General features: G+C 40.2%; 1 pseudogene across 1 annotated transcript; it reads right to left on the bottom strand.

The window, feature by feature from the left end:
- Nucleotides 1-10,485: 10,485 nt before the first annotated feature.
- LOC697437 (chromobox protein homolog 1 pseudogene) lies at nt 10,486-12,613 on the bottom strand (annotated as a pseudogene). The gene has a single exon (XR_001439495.3). The product of XR_001439495.3 is annotated as a chromobox protein homolog 1 pseudogene (transcript).
- Between the last annotated feature and the right edge of the window lie 330 nt (nt 12,614-12,943).

Below are 12,943 nucleotides of genomic sequence, written 5' to 3' on the forward strand. Positions count from 1 at the left end.
CTTGATCAAAGGCTTTTCTCAAACCTCACGTTAAAGATACAACTTCACCTTTAATTGTGGGCTCTGCCTCTTGGGGTAGGTTAACCAGGTATTCTGTGTATACAGGACATGTCCTGTATGTAATAATTTTGACTTGTATCTTACAATGATTTTGTCAGGATATTTAAATGTCCTTATTTCAGCTTTTATAGAAAAACACAGCAATTAGAGTTATTTTTCAAATTTAGCTGAGTTTCTTGCTTGTTTTTGCCTCCCTAAGATCTGGCAACGTTACTTTCCTACCTCAAGGAACACAATTTTACCCTCATTTTCCTGCATTTTTTTTTTCCAGTCTCTGGACTGATGTTTTTTCCCTTCTGTCTAAGATGCTATGTGCTATAAAAACTAGGGGGTCTGCACTAATTCCCTGATAATTTGGATGCAAACAGTAGTTACTGAATAAATGAACAGGTGAATGAAAGAAAATAGTTTGCCCCATAGGATCTCTTTCCCTTTAGGATTTCATTTAGAATGCAGCAGGGCCTTTGAATCTGAAAAAATAGTAGCTATACTGCAGGCTAAACTCTATCAGGAGGAAGCCATAATGCTTTTATCCTGCCACTGCTCTCTATATTTAATTACCTTTTATTTTTCTCTTAGCAATTAGTAAAGTGCCAGTCTGTGTCAGATGTGGTTCCAAGAGAAGATGTTTTTGTCCACACTTGAGCCAAAGTGTTAAAGGAACAGCGGCACACTTAGGGTGGGAGGTGGGGGAGAGTGCGGTTGGAAAATAATTAATATTTATTGAGCAACCATCATGTACTTTTTTAGACATGATCTCATTTTATCCTCACAGCAACCCTGCAAAGTATATTCTAAATAAAGAATCAGGTTTAGCCAGGCTAGGTAACTTGCTCAAATTCTAGAGTTAGTAAATGGAAGAACTTGGATTTAAACCATGGTCTTTGCACACAAAACCATCCTGCCTCCCATTGCTAGGAGTATTATGGTGGCTGGTGATAGAAGGAGTGATCAAAGCCAGTGAACTCAAGGGGAAGGTAACACCTTAAGATGGTGTCAGACCAGCCCATTCTCTATCTCTTCCCCTCTCTGTCTCTCATTTCTACCTTCCATTTATTCATTTATATTATATTTACTAAGGACCCCTTGGCAGCAGGCACACTTCTGGATTCTCTGGATCGTGATGAGCTGATAAACAAGATATTCATAGTCCCCGATGTTGTACAGTGATATTCTAGGATTTATTACAGAGATTGAAAAACTGATTTCAAGCATGATGTAATTGTTAAAGTTATTTTGGAAATATGTAAGAAGATAATAGAGTATGGCAGTTGTTGGAGAGATGGGGATCAGCAAAGGCCTCGTGGAGATAGGAATATGTGGGTTGCAATGTGAGATAAGAATTTAGCTATGCCAACAGTTGGAGACGTGTTGTTTCAGGCAGAGGAAACTGCAAGAGGACAAAGATATGATGCATTCATGAAAATGTAATATGATTGGCTTATCTTTCAAAAGAGAAAGCTGGAGGATCCCAGATTTCTTTCAATTAAGGGAGCCATTCCATTACAATAGGAAGAGGTCATGAGCCCTGAGTGCTCAGGAAAGGATATTACATAGAGAAATATTTGGGTAGAGAACAGGGAAACCATAGAGGCTTTTTTGATTACAAGTGCCTGAAGAAGGCAGAGGCAGAAAGTAAGAATAATTAAATGAGCAAATGAAGAAATGAGGGACTGAGGGGACGCTTAAGATTGGCACATTTGATAAACAAAATCTCCAACTGCAGTGGCAGCTCTGACATTGCTGGTTTTGAAACTGCATTTGGAACCGGAAGACAGCAAAATTGTAAAAAGCCACTTTGCACTGGCAAAGACTATAATAAGTGGCAGTTGGGATTGTGATCAAATTCAATCTCCCCAATTCTGTAGTTATAGACTGTTTTCCAAAAGTGTAGGTATGTAGGCTGATTAAACTACAGGCTCTAAAATAGCCAAATGCTTCCTCCAAGTGTTTAATATCCAAGCTAGGCCTTTCATCACAAAATACTTTCTGTATTAAATATTAATTGAAATAACTTCATTTCGCAGATTCAATATTAAAATATCAATTTAGATGATGGATCATGAACTTTAAAGCTGGAAGAAACAGTAAATGTTTCTCTCTCCCTACTCCCTGCATTGACAGCTGAGGGAGCTGGAATCCAAAGCCAGGTTATGAAGTTAAACTGAGATACTGTGTTTTTTTCAGATTAAAAAGAAAAAGAAAATCAGGTTGATAAAGAGCCTCAGGTCTAACTGAATTGTCAACTAATGGTATATGGAACTTTCCTGATATTTTCTTGCTTTGACAAATATTTTTCTGGCTTTTATCTCTAACAAAATCTTCAGACTAAAGTGATTGTTGCTATTAGAAATCTGGGCCAGGCACAGTGGCTCAAGCCTGTAATCCCAGCACTTTGAGAGGCCGAGGCAGGCAGATCACAAGGTCAGGAGATTGAGACCATCCTGGCTAACATGGTGAAACCCCATCTCTACTAAAAAATACAAAAAAATTAGCCGGGCATGGTGGCGGGCACCTGTAATCCCAGCCACTCAGGAGGCTGAGGCAGGAGAAATCTGGCAGGCAGAGCTTGCAGTGAGCCGAGATCACACCACTGTACTCCAGCCTGGGTGACAGAGCAAGACTCCATCTCAAAATAAATAAATAAATAAATAAATAAATAAATAAATAAATAAATAGAAATCTGAATGACATCCTATTAAAAGTGTGTGTGTATGGGGGAGGACTTTTGTAAACATGGCAAGTTTAGTTAATTATGAATGGTGGAATATTCCAGAATCTTCTGCTCCCCTTTGTGCCATGAGAAAATGCTTCATAAGATGTAGAATCATAAGAAAGTAGTATGCTTCTCCTTTTTGTTCAACCCATAGTAAGCAACTACTTTGATCTCAGTTGCATCCTGGGTACAAAATGTTGTAGTTGGGGTGGGATGTAGAGACATACTCCAGTCTCAGGAAATTTACCATTTAGATGACAATTTTGGTAATGACTAGACAAAAATGAATGTCTGTATTGGAGTATGAAAGGGGTAAATACAATTGCTAGTAGAGCTGGAATGGATATTTTTGCACTGCAGGCTTGGGAGTAAAAAAAAAAGTGAGCAATCAACAACTCGTACCTAGAACTATTTCTTCCTTTGTCAGGGAGAAGGGAGTTGAAAAGTGCATAAATAAACCCAGGTAAGACAGTTCAGTTGCACTCTGACTTGAAGTTAGGAGGGGGTTGGAGGAGTTATTCAGAACTTTTCCTAACTTCAGGATTCAAGTCATTCCATGTCTCTGTACTAAGAAAAGACTGGGTGATGGGAATAATGTAATATATTGGCCACATACCCAAGAGATTATATGGACTGATGCCCAGAAACCCATTAGTAATAGCTAAGTAAGTCTCTCTCTGTCCCTGTAGGCCTACTGGCAGACATCGCTAATCAATCATGACATTCCTTTCTCCTCTGAGACTTAGAATCTTTCTCAAAACCACATTCCAAACAAACACTAACAAATGGTATAAAGCTGAGTTCTAATCCTTGTGCTAAGTTATATGGTACAGAGTAAAGGGACATCAGCAGTGCTTGGAGTAGCCCAAAAGAAGACATGGCATGAGCTGGGCTTTGAAGGATGGGTACAATTTGAGCAAGTGGAGAAGAGTCTTGGGAAACAGCACCATAGACACTTAAGTGTAGAGAAGGTAATGAGTGTGGCAGTTTGGAGGAAACTAAAGATGCTGACCTACATAGAGAAAAGGGTCTGTGTAGGAATAGGAAGAAATAGAGTTGGACAAGAACAGTAAGTCGGGATATGCCAAACATCCTAAAAAATTGTTGTGATTGGAAATATGGTGTTATAGGCTGATACAGAATTTCTGAATTGTGATGTGGTAAAAGTGGTGATCAAGTTCCTCAGGAGAACAAGGCACTGGAGTTAGGGAAGCCAGCTAAGGCAGATACTAAAGGAATGCAGGAGTGAGGTGAGGATGCCCTATTCTCAGGATGATGGACAAAGGCTGGAAGAAATGCAACTCATACTTTTATTCACCAAATATGTATTGAGTATCATTTCTGTGCTGAGTACTAATCTAGGTGCTGGCATACAGCTGAAAGCAAGACAAATAAGATTACTACTTACTGGCATTTACACTGTAGTTACGGGAGACGGACAAGAACCATGTTGGTTTATTTCAGGTACCTCTTATCATGGTATCTCTTATTTTCATAAATAAAACTGAATAATATGGCAGAGAGCTGTGGAAGGGGAGGGTGCACTTTAGATTTAGCAGTCAGGAGAGGCACCTAAGCAGATGACATTTGAGTTGATACCTCAGTGATAAGAAAGAGCTTGATATGGTTTCGCTCTTTGTGCCCACCTAAATCTCATCTTGAACTGTAGTCCCCATGTGTTGAGGGAGGGACTTGTAATTCCCATGTGTTGAGGGAGGGAGCTGATTGGATCATGGAGGTGGTTTTCCCCATGCTATTCTTGTAATAGTGAGTGAGTTTGCACGAGATCTGTCATATTAATTAGTATTTGGAAGTTCCTCCTTTGTGCTTCTCTTTCCTGCTGACTAAGGTTGGCAGCATGAAGGTGCTTGCTTTCCCTTCACCTACAGCCATGATTTTAAGTTTCCTGAGGTATCCCCAGCCACGTGGAACTGTGAGCCAATTAAACCTCTTTCCTTTATGAATTACCCAGTCTTGGGTACTTCTTTATACCAGTGTGAAAATGGACTAATACAGAACTACTATGCAAAGATTGGGGTATGAACTCTGCAGGTGGAGGACCCAGTAAGTAGGAAGGTTCTGAGCAAGTAAACCAGGCTGTATGGTCACCTGTCCTCCGAGGTCCTATCTGCATGGGTCTTATCACCTCTTGATCTCATCTTTACCACTCATCCTCCTCACCCATCCTTCTGGGCCACACAGACCTCCTAACTGATTCGCAGACACTAAACATGATGTTCTTTCTCCAGATAGCTTCACAGCTTATTCTTTTTTTTTTTTTTTTTTTTTGAGATAGAATCTTGCTCCGTCACTCAGGCTTGAGTGCCATGGTGCAATCACAGCTCACTGCAGCCTCCAACTCCTGGGCTGAAATTATCTGCTCACTTCAGCTTCCCAGGTAGCTGGGATTGCAGGCATGCACCACCATGCTTGGCTAGTTTTAAAATTTTTCTGTAGAGATGAGGTCTTGCTATATTGCCCAGGTTAGTATTGAACTCCTGGGTTCAAGCAATCTTGCCTGCATGTATTGAAGGAAGTGTTGGAATTACAGGCATGAGCCACCATGCCTGACCTCATTCTTTTACTTCTTGTAGGTCTCCATGCAAACACCATTTTATGGGAGAAGGCTTTCCTGAACATTTTATGTAAATTGTATTTCACTCACTCCCACTCCTAGTCCCCTTCCATGTTTTATTTTTCTCCATGGCACTTATTTTTCTTCATTTCACTCCATTATTTCTTTTTGATTTTGCTCCATGGTACTTATCCTCTTATATTCTTGCTTGTATATGTATTATTTTTATTCTTCCCACTAGAGTGAGTGTTCCATGCATGAGGCAGGGAAATTTTTCTAATCACTATTGTATTCCTGGAATCTAAAACAAGGCCTGGCACATGGCTCAATAAATACTCGAAAATTAATGAAAGAACATATGATGAACAGCGTTCAGCTGTTTGGTTGTAGCTGTAGCCAGTAACAGCAAAGTCAAAGCCCAGCTCCCTTCCCTGTAGAGTCAGTGTTTGTATCCCAAGGCTGTGGCATCTTCAGCTCTTGCAGTTCTTCATGTTATCCTGCCTAAATATGCACATATTTGTGTGTTCCAAAAACTGCTGAACTTGCCTTTCTCCTAAGTACATCTAATTGAACAATCTGTGTTTCTACCTGAGCTTTTTAAATTTATATCCTCTCTTGAAAGTTTGCTATAGCAACACACACACATTTTTTTTGAGTTCTTCAGTGGATTTTTCCAAGTCAAGTTAAGAAATATTTCCTAGGAGCTTTATGGTAGACAGCTTGACCTAACCTATGTCTCTGCCTCATTCCCCACTATTGTATGTCAGGCTTCTTATATTTATTCAACAGGAAAGGGACCACTTAGACATCTCTAGGAATGCCCTGATTTTCTATGTCCTGGTGACTATCCTGTGTTGTTTCTTCTGTTTTGAATATTCTTGGAAATTTCTGGTAGCCCTTTAATTCTTTCAAGCTCAACTTATGGAACTCCACCAAAAGCCTCCTGTGGCTCATTTAAAGAGAGGTGATTCCTTTTTTCTTCATTTTACTTACTGTATTTTATTACGTTTGACATACTCATCATACTCCATTGCAAATGTTTCCTAAAATATCTCTCCCATTACCCAATGTCCTCTCTAAGGGCAAAGACTACATGCCATCTGCTTTGCTGAATGGTACTTGTCATATATAATAGACAATAAAAGATCATAAAAATAAGAAATTACATGTCAAGATAGCTTAAGTTCTAGAAAAAATAGAAATGTTTTAGCCATTCCTAATTTTTATTGATACTACTAACTCTGAAGTGTTTGAAATATGCCACATCTATTCAATATTCTTTGATACTGAGGAGATAGCACAGAGCAAAGAAGTGCCTATCATTCATATAGTCTAATTTCATTACCATATAGAACCTCTGTCCTTACTGATCAGACTGTTAGGTTAGATGACTTTGTTTTCCACAGGGTCTTTTGCTGCTATGTCTCCTTCAGGGCTCAGCAGATGATACTTCACTTTTTTTCTTGACAAAGTATTTTCACACCCTCACCCATGCAGAAATGAGGTAGTATATCTAACTCAGAAGAAACACAAAGCATTAGCACATACAACGTGGTCTATAACTTCCAGTACAAAAGGCAGTGTAGCTCTGTGGTGGAGCAAGGGTTTTGCAACCAGAGAGAGCTAGCTTTAAGTACCGGCTCTGTGATTTTCTTGCTTTGTGAAATAGGGAGCCTCAGAACTTCATTTCAGCATATAGAAAACAGAGTAATTCATTCACAAAGGCAGTTAGGAGAACTTGGTGCAGTTCTTGGCACATAAACCTTTCAGTACATGGTTGCACCCACTGTTTTCAGGGAGCTTAGGTTTTAGTGACAGGACAAAGGTCATACCTAAAATACTTTGGAAATAATCACAACATTGGGTAATGAAATGTGGTACCCTGAGAAGGTTTGTTTGTGGGCTTGAAATAATCAGAAAATATTTCCAAAATAGAAAGAGTAATTTGAGAAGGGCTATAAAGGATGAGTAGGAATGGATTAGACAGAAATAGATAGGGCATCTCAAGAAACCAGTGAACAGTTTATGGAAGTCAGGCGAACATTAATTCATAAGACATTCAAGCCATGTCCAGTGTACAGAAAACAGAATCTGTTGCTGCTGTTATTGTCACTTCCCTTGGAGGGGACATGTAAGGCCATCAGGGAGCCAGGCTCAAAGACAAAGAACAGATGCAGAGAGAACTAGGTTTACAGTCTTCCCTGGTTCCCTCAGGGCTGCACTTGTAGCTCGCTGAATCCCAGGGCACGAGAGCTGTACATTCATCCAGCTGTCAGTCCAGATAGAGAATACCTGCAGCTAAGGAGCTATGAGATTTCCCTTCAGCCTGGCCTGGTTAACACATAGAACTGGCGTGAGTAAATGCCCTTTGTTGTCAGTTATGGGAAACCGCTATGTCTTATGGAAAAGCTGCTCAAGCTGAGGCATTTTGAGAGCATCCTTCAATTCCTGCTCAAAGGCAGCAGAAACAAAGATATGTGCGTGTGGAAGAATAGAGCATTTAACTGCTCTCTGTAAGGTTGAAAAGAGGGAAGGTATGCAACCATATTTAACACATTGCAATGGTGTAGTTCATGAGGTTTTTCTAAACTAAGTGATTCCTGACCAAATGACAACAAATTCTAAACTTGGGTTGAAGCCAGGCACAGTGGCCCATGCCAGGCACAGTGGCTCCCAGCACTTTGGGAGACTGAAGTGGGCAGATCAGGTGAGCTCAGGAGTTCAAGATAAGCTTGGGCAACATGGTGAAACCCCGTCTCTACAAAATATACAAACAAACAAACAAACAAACAAACAAAAATTAGCTAGGCATGGTGGCATGTGCCTGTAGTCCCAGCTACTAGGGAGGTTGAATTGGGGGGGTCACTTGAGCCTGAGAGGTTGAGGCTGCAGTGAACTGTGATTATGCCGCTGCTCTCCAGCCGGGGTGACAGAGCAAGATTCTGTCTCAAAATAAATAAATAAGCAAACTTGAGTTTGAGTGGAGGTATATGAGATATGGCAAGGTTTCTCTTCAAACAGCCTGCTCAAACTTTTATTCTTTAATTCCCAATACCGCTCCCTCCTTCTTCTCCTTTTCTTCTTTCTGACTTTACTATGTGCCCAGGCATGCCACAGAACCAGTGATGTTATCAACAGCAGCTCACATTCCTTTCCTTATTTTAAAAAAGACTGACTCTCTAGTTTGCTGCAGATGACCCCTTCCTCCTCTCCCCTCTCTCCCATTGTGCATCCACCTTATCTAAAAAAACTTAAATATTTAGCCAGTCAAGTCTAGTTTAAATTATACAGTCCAACCCCGCCAATGGGGGAAAAGACACAAAGGCAAAAGTCACGTTAAAAATAAAAACTTCTACTCTCCTTTGTTCTAAGTACTCTAGTAGCAACCAGCCATAGGGGAGACATCCTTCTGCTCAAAAGTAAATTACTTTACAAAAAATCCTTTATCTAAGTGCTCGTTTTTCCTTAGGACTTTGAGCCTTATTTCTAACAAGGTGCATGTTCTTAGGTGTATGTGGTTACGTAATAGCCCTTTGTGGCCAACTTCCTTGGCAAACATTTTACTGCACCTGCTCTCTCCAAGGTCACTAGTCATCTCCAGATTTGAAACTCATGATTTTCCCCCTCAGTTCTCAGCCTTCTTGCTCAAGCTACCTCATTTTCTCTTTCCTTTGACTATTTCCTTTGGAAGATTAAGATAATGCACCTTGTCTTAAAGCTGTTGGCTACTTTTCTTACCCAGTTACTTGAAGATAGGGAATATATCTTATTCATATTCCTAACCTGTCCACCACAGTAATTTTCAAGTACAAATGTTTAAACCAATGAATAGCTTTGCTCTTTACATATGAGTCAAGGACCTCTACAATGAGTTATGTTGCTTTGCCTTTCTAGTTTATACTCATCACAAATTTCTAATGGGCCTCTTTTCTAAGCATGAGCCAGTACCTTTGATTCCTGTTATTATCCACACAGGCCATTCTTGTGACTACATGCTCATGCATAAGTTTGGAAGAGCAATACTGGATATAGCATCGCTGAGCCATATGATATTATAGAGCTGAGTGAGAGTTTTGAAGCATCAGTGTGCCAGGAGCCAGCAGAATTGCAATCTCACCTTTATTCACCGAGTAACTTTAGGCAAGTCATTTATTTCCCAGTTTTTTTTGAAATAAGCAAACAAAACACAAGGAGGTATTTACCTGAGAGGTTTGTTACAAGGATCAAATTAAGGAATATTTGTGAAAATGCTCTGTAACACATAAAATGTTATATAAATTGGTTTAATGATGATATTGCAGAGTTTCACATTGAACTGTATGTTAAATTGGGGAAGATTTAATAGGGAAAATGAAGAAACATCAACCTGTTAAAAATATATTTTAACATAAATTACAATATATGTTATTTCCATAAAATGTAGCTTGACATTTGTGGGGAAATCATATTGTTGGTTTCAATCAACAGTTTCAAAAGCATTTTCTGCAGACACATGAATGAGTATTTTATTTATATACATTTGGAAAACACTGAATTAAAGTTCATCAAAATTCTGTTATAACTCCTTATACCTTTTAATTCAGTTTCATTGAGAAATTTCTAAAATGGGGGTGTTGAAGGTGTATGTGTTTGTATGTGTGTGTGTGTGTGTGTGTGTGTGTGTATAGAATATATCTTGCCATATTTCCTAAAAATAGAAGAATAGAGAATGTCCTTCCATTTTTCTACAGAGCATCATGGATCTAGAATTCCATATAACATTTTAGAAAATGCCACTCTTGTGGCCCAAACTATTCTGTGACCCAATTAATTAGCTGGAAAATAGGCCTGCAGGAATAGTAGGTAACCTGTCAAAGATACTATATATTCTTGGGATGTGACCAAAATGCATGATCTAGCTTTAATTTGGTTTATCAGAGAAAGTCATTACCATGATATTCATTACTCTCAAGCAAATGGGCATCCTGAAAGGGAGACCCAGATGGCTGAGCTAAGATGTGGATGAGATTGGTTAGAAAGATTTACCAGGCTTTTCAATGATAATGTCAAAGAAACCACAGAAATCATCCCTGCTAACTACCCACTGAATCATTTCTTAATACTTGACCTTCTCCAACTAGACCTATGAGAGATCTTTTTTTTTAAATAAACCTATAGTTTTATTAAGACAAAAACTGACAGTGTAGTATGAAGTTTACATTTAAACAAAGTTTACACAGAAATCTAACACATGCCTAAAAGGATTTTACAATGTAGCTCTAGATGCAAGTCTAGACAATATCAAGAACTGATGGATCTCATGACTCAAGACAGAGCATTTTGGGTATCAGTTACTTCTTAGGATTTCTTAAAAAATTGTGTGTGTGTGTGTGTGTGTGTGTGTTTTAAAGTGAACCACTGCCCAATATGGAAGTTTAATCTTCTCCTGAGACCAAGGCTTTTGAAATCACTAAACTCTTAGATCAATTCAGTGAAACTTGTGCTGTCAGTGACTGAAGCCAACAATGGTTTCAGAGTTCAAAGCTCAAAAAAGAGAATGGCTCCAAGAGTTTTCCCCACTAAGAGCACAGGCCCTTGTCTTACCCTACTGTCTTATCTCCTCTACCACCCTCTTCCTCTTCCCTAACACCTCAGCCAGTGGCTTGGATGAACAAGCTGATATTTATAACTTCGTTACTGGAAAAGAAAGTGTCTTCTAATTTTATTAGCACCTCTGAGACAGAATGATCTGCTTGTACTGTATACTCTCCAATAAAAGACTTTCCCTCCTCATCAATTTCCATCTCCAAAATGGCAACTTTGGTAACTTATGAAATGGCTTAGTCCTTTGTGGGAACAGCAATAAGTTTAGGCAGGGAACACCTTGGCTTATAGGTTTCAGACATTCACAGCTTTTAAACAGTCTCTCACAGTCCTTATTTATGGTGCCAATGACATTTTTTTTTTAAGGTAAAATATTCTGGACATAGAAGCAAACCATTAGTTGTCTGTTCTTTTCCATTGCTTCACCATTTCCCCTATCAGGCCCCAAATGTTAATCAAAGTGATGCTACCCATCTCCCTTTCTCCCCTCCCCATCCCTCCCCCAAATAATACACCAGTAATAGCCAAAGACTACACACATGCTACGCTGTAAAAATGCAGAGTTAACACTATTGGGAAGAAGGCTGTGGGTTGTGGAGATGCTCTTTGAAGATCTACAGTATTTTTTTTGCTCTCCCACACACCCAATTCTGCAAGTTTTGTCCTTCATAGAAGGCCTTTTGCTTTTCTCAGCAAAGTGCAGAAAAGATTGCCTTGAAACACTTATCCCCTTTCCCCTCCACTGGGATGGGTGTGCAAACTATACAGCTTGAAATGGCTTTAAAGCACTTGGGCTGCTGCAGGGCACAGAAACTATACTGGCTCTTCAAAGGACATCTTCTCAAGCCACCTCTATGGTGTCAAGACAAGTAGAACTCCTTCCCTTCCCACCTGAAACCCAGTCAGATGTGACAGGGGCTGGTACTCAGGAGCGTTAATTCTCGTCATCTTTTTTGTCATCATCCTCCGAGGGGTGGGAATGCCACGTCAGCCTTTCCTCATAGAAGGATATGACAACCTGTGGGCACTTGACATTGGCTTCCTTGGCAGGGACCAGGTCAGCCTCATCAGAGTTTTTCCATTTCATCAGGAACATGAGCTCTCCACTGGAGTCTGTAGCTCCAATAATCTGCTCCGGCTCCAAACCTCGAGCAAAGCCTCGTGGCTTTTCTGACTCTTCTTTCTTCTTCTTTGGTTTGCTCTCCTCTCCCTTATCTTCAGAATCAGAATCAGCTTTGCGCTTGCCTCCCTCTGATTTATCTGTCTCGTGCTGTTTTCTGTGACTGCAGAAACTCAGCAATGAGGTCGGGGCAATCCAGGTTTTCTTCTGGCTCCCATGTGTTGTCCTCATCTGAGAACCCCTTCCACTTTAGGAGGTACTCCACTTTGCCCTTTACCACTCGACGGTCGAGAACTTTTTCCACCACATATTCCTCTTCCTCCTCTTCTAGCACCTCCTCCACTTTCTTCTTGTTTTGTTTTTTCCCCATAGTGCCCGCCAGCTTTCTGGTGTAAAGGGTGACGCTGCTCAGAGCAGCGCCCAAGAGCCCGAGAGGAATCGATGCTGCGCTACTGGCGCGTCGCGTCGGGTCGAGTGGGGGAGTGGCGCCCAGGAAGGCAGCAAGCCGGGTGGCCGCAGTGGAGCCCCTCACTGAAGCGGCGTACCGCAGGCCCCAGCCTGAGAGATCTTAAAAGAAAAATGTAAGTTTACAATATTCTATTTGGACACACTTTTTGTCATTCATTCTTTTCTGAAAGAATTTACAAGGTATTTGCACCAATGGAAATCACAAGTCTTGGGTTCTAAAAGGCTAAGAATAAAGCTTGGGTTGGGGTAGCTTTTGCCATACATTTGATAAGAAGGCCTATCTACCAAGACAAGCTGAGAGTACTAAAAATATTAGAAAAAGGGTCACAAATGGGCAGTTCACTAGCTGCCTTTAGCACTCAGATATTATCTGTTTGGGGCACAGAGTGTTTTAAAAACTAAGTAATTATGTCACAATTGA

This window comes from Macaca mulatta, chromosome 14, assembly GCF_049350105.2.
Source record: "Macaca mulatta isolate MMU2019108-1 chromosome 14, T2T-MMU8v2.0, whole genome shotgun sequence".
NCBI lineage: Eukaryota > Metazoa > Chordata > Mammalia > Primates > Cercopithecidae > Macaca > Macaca mulatta.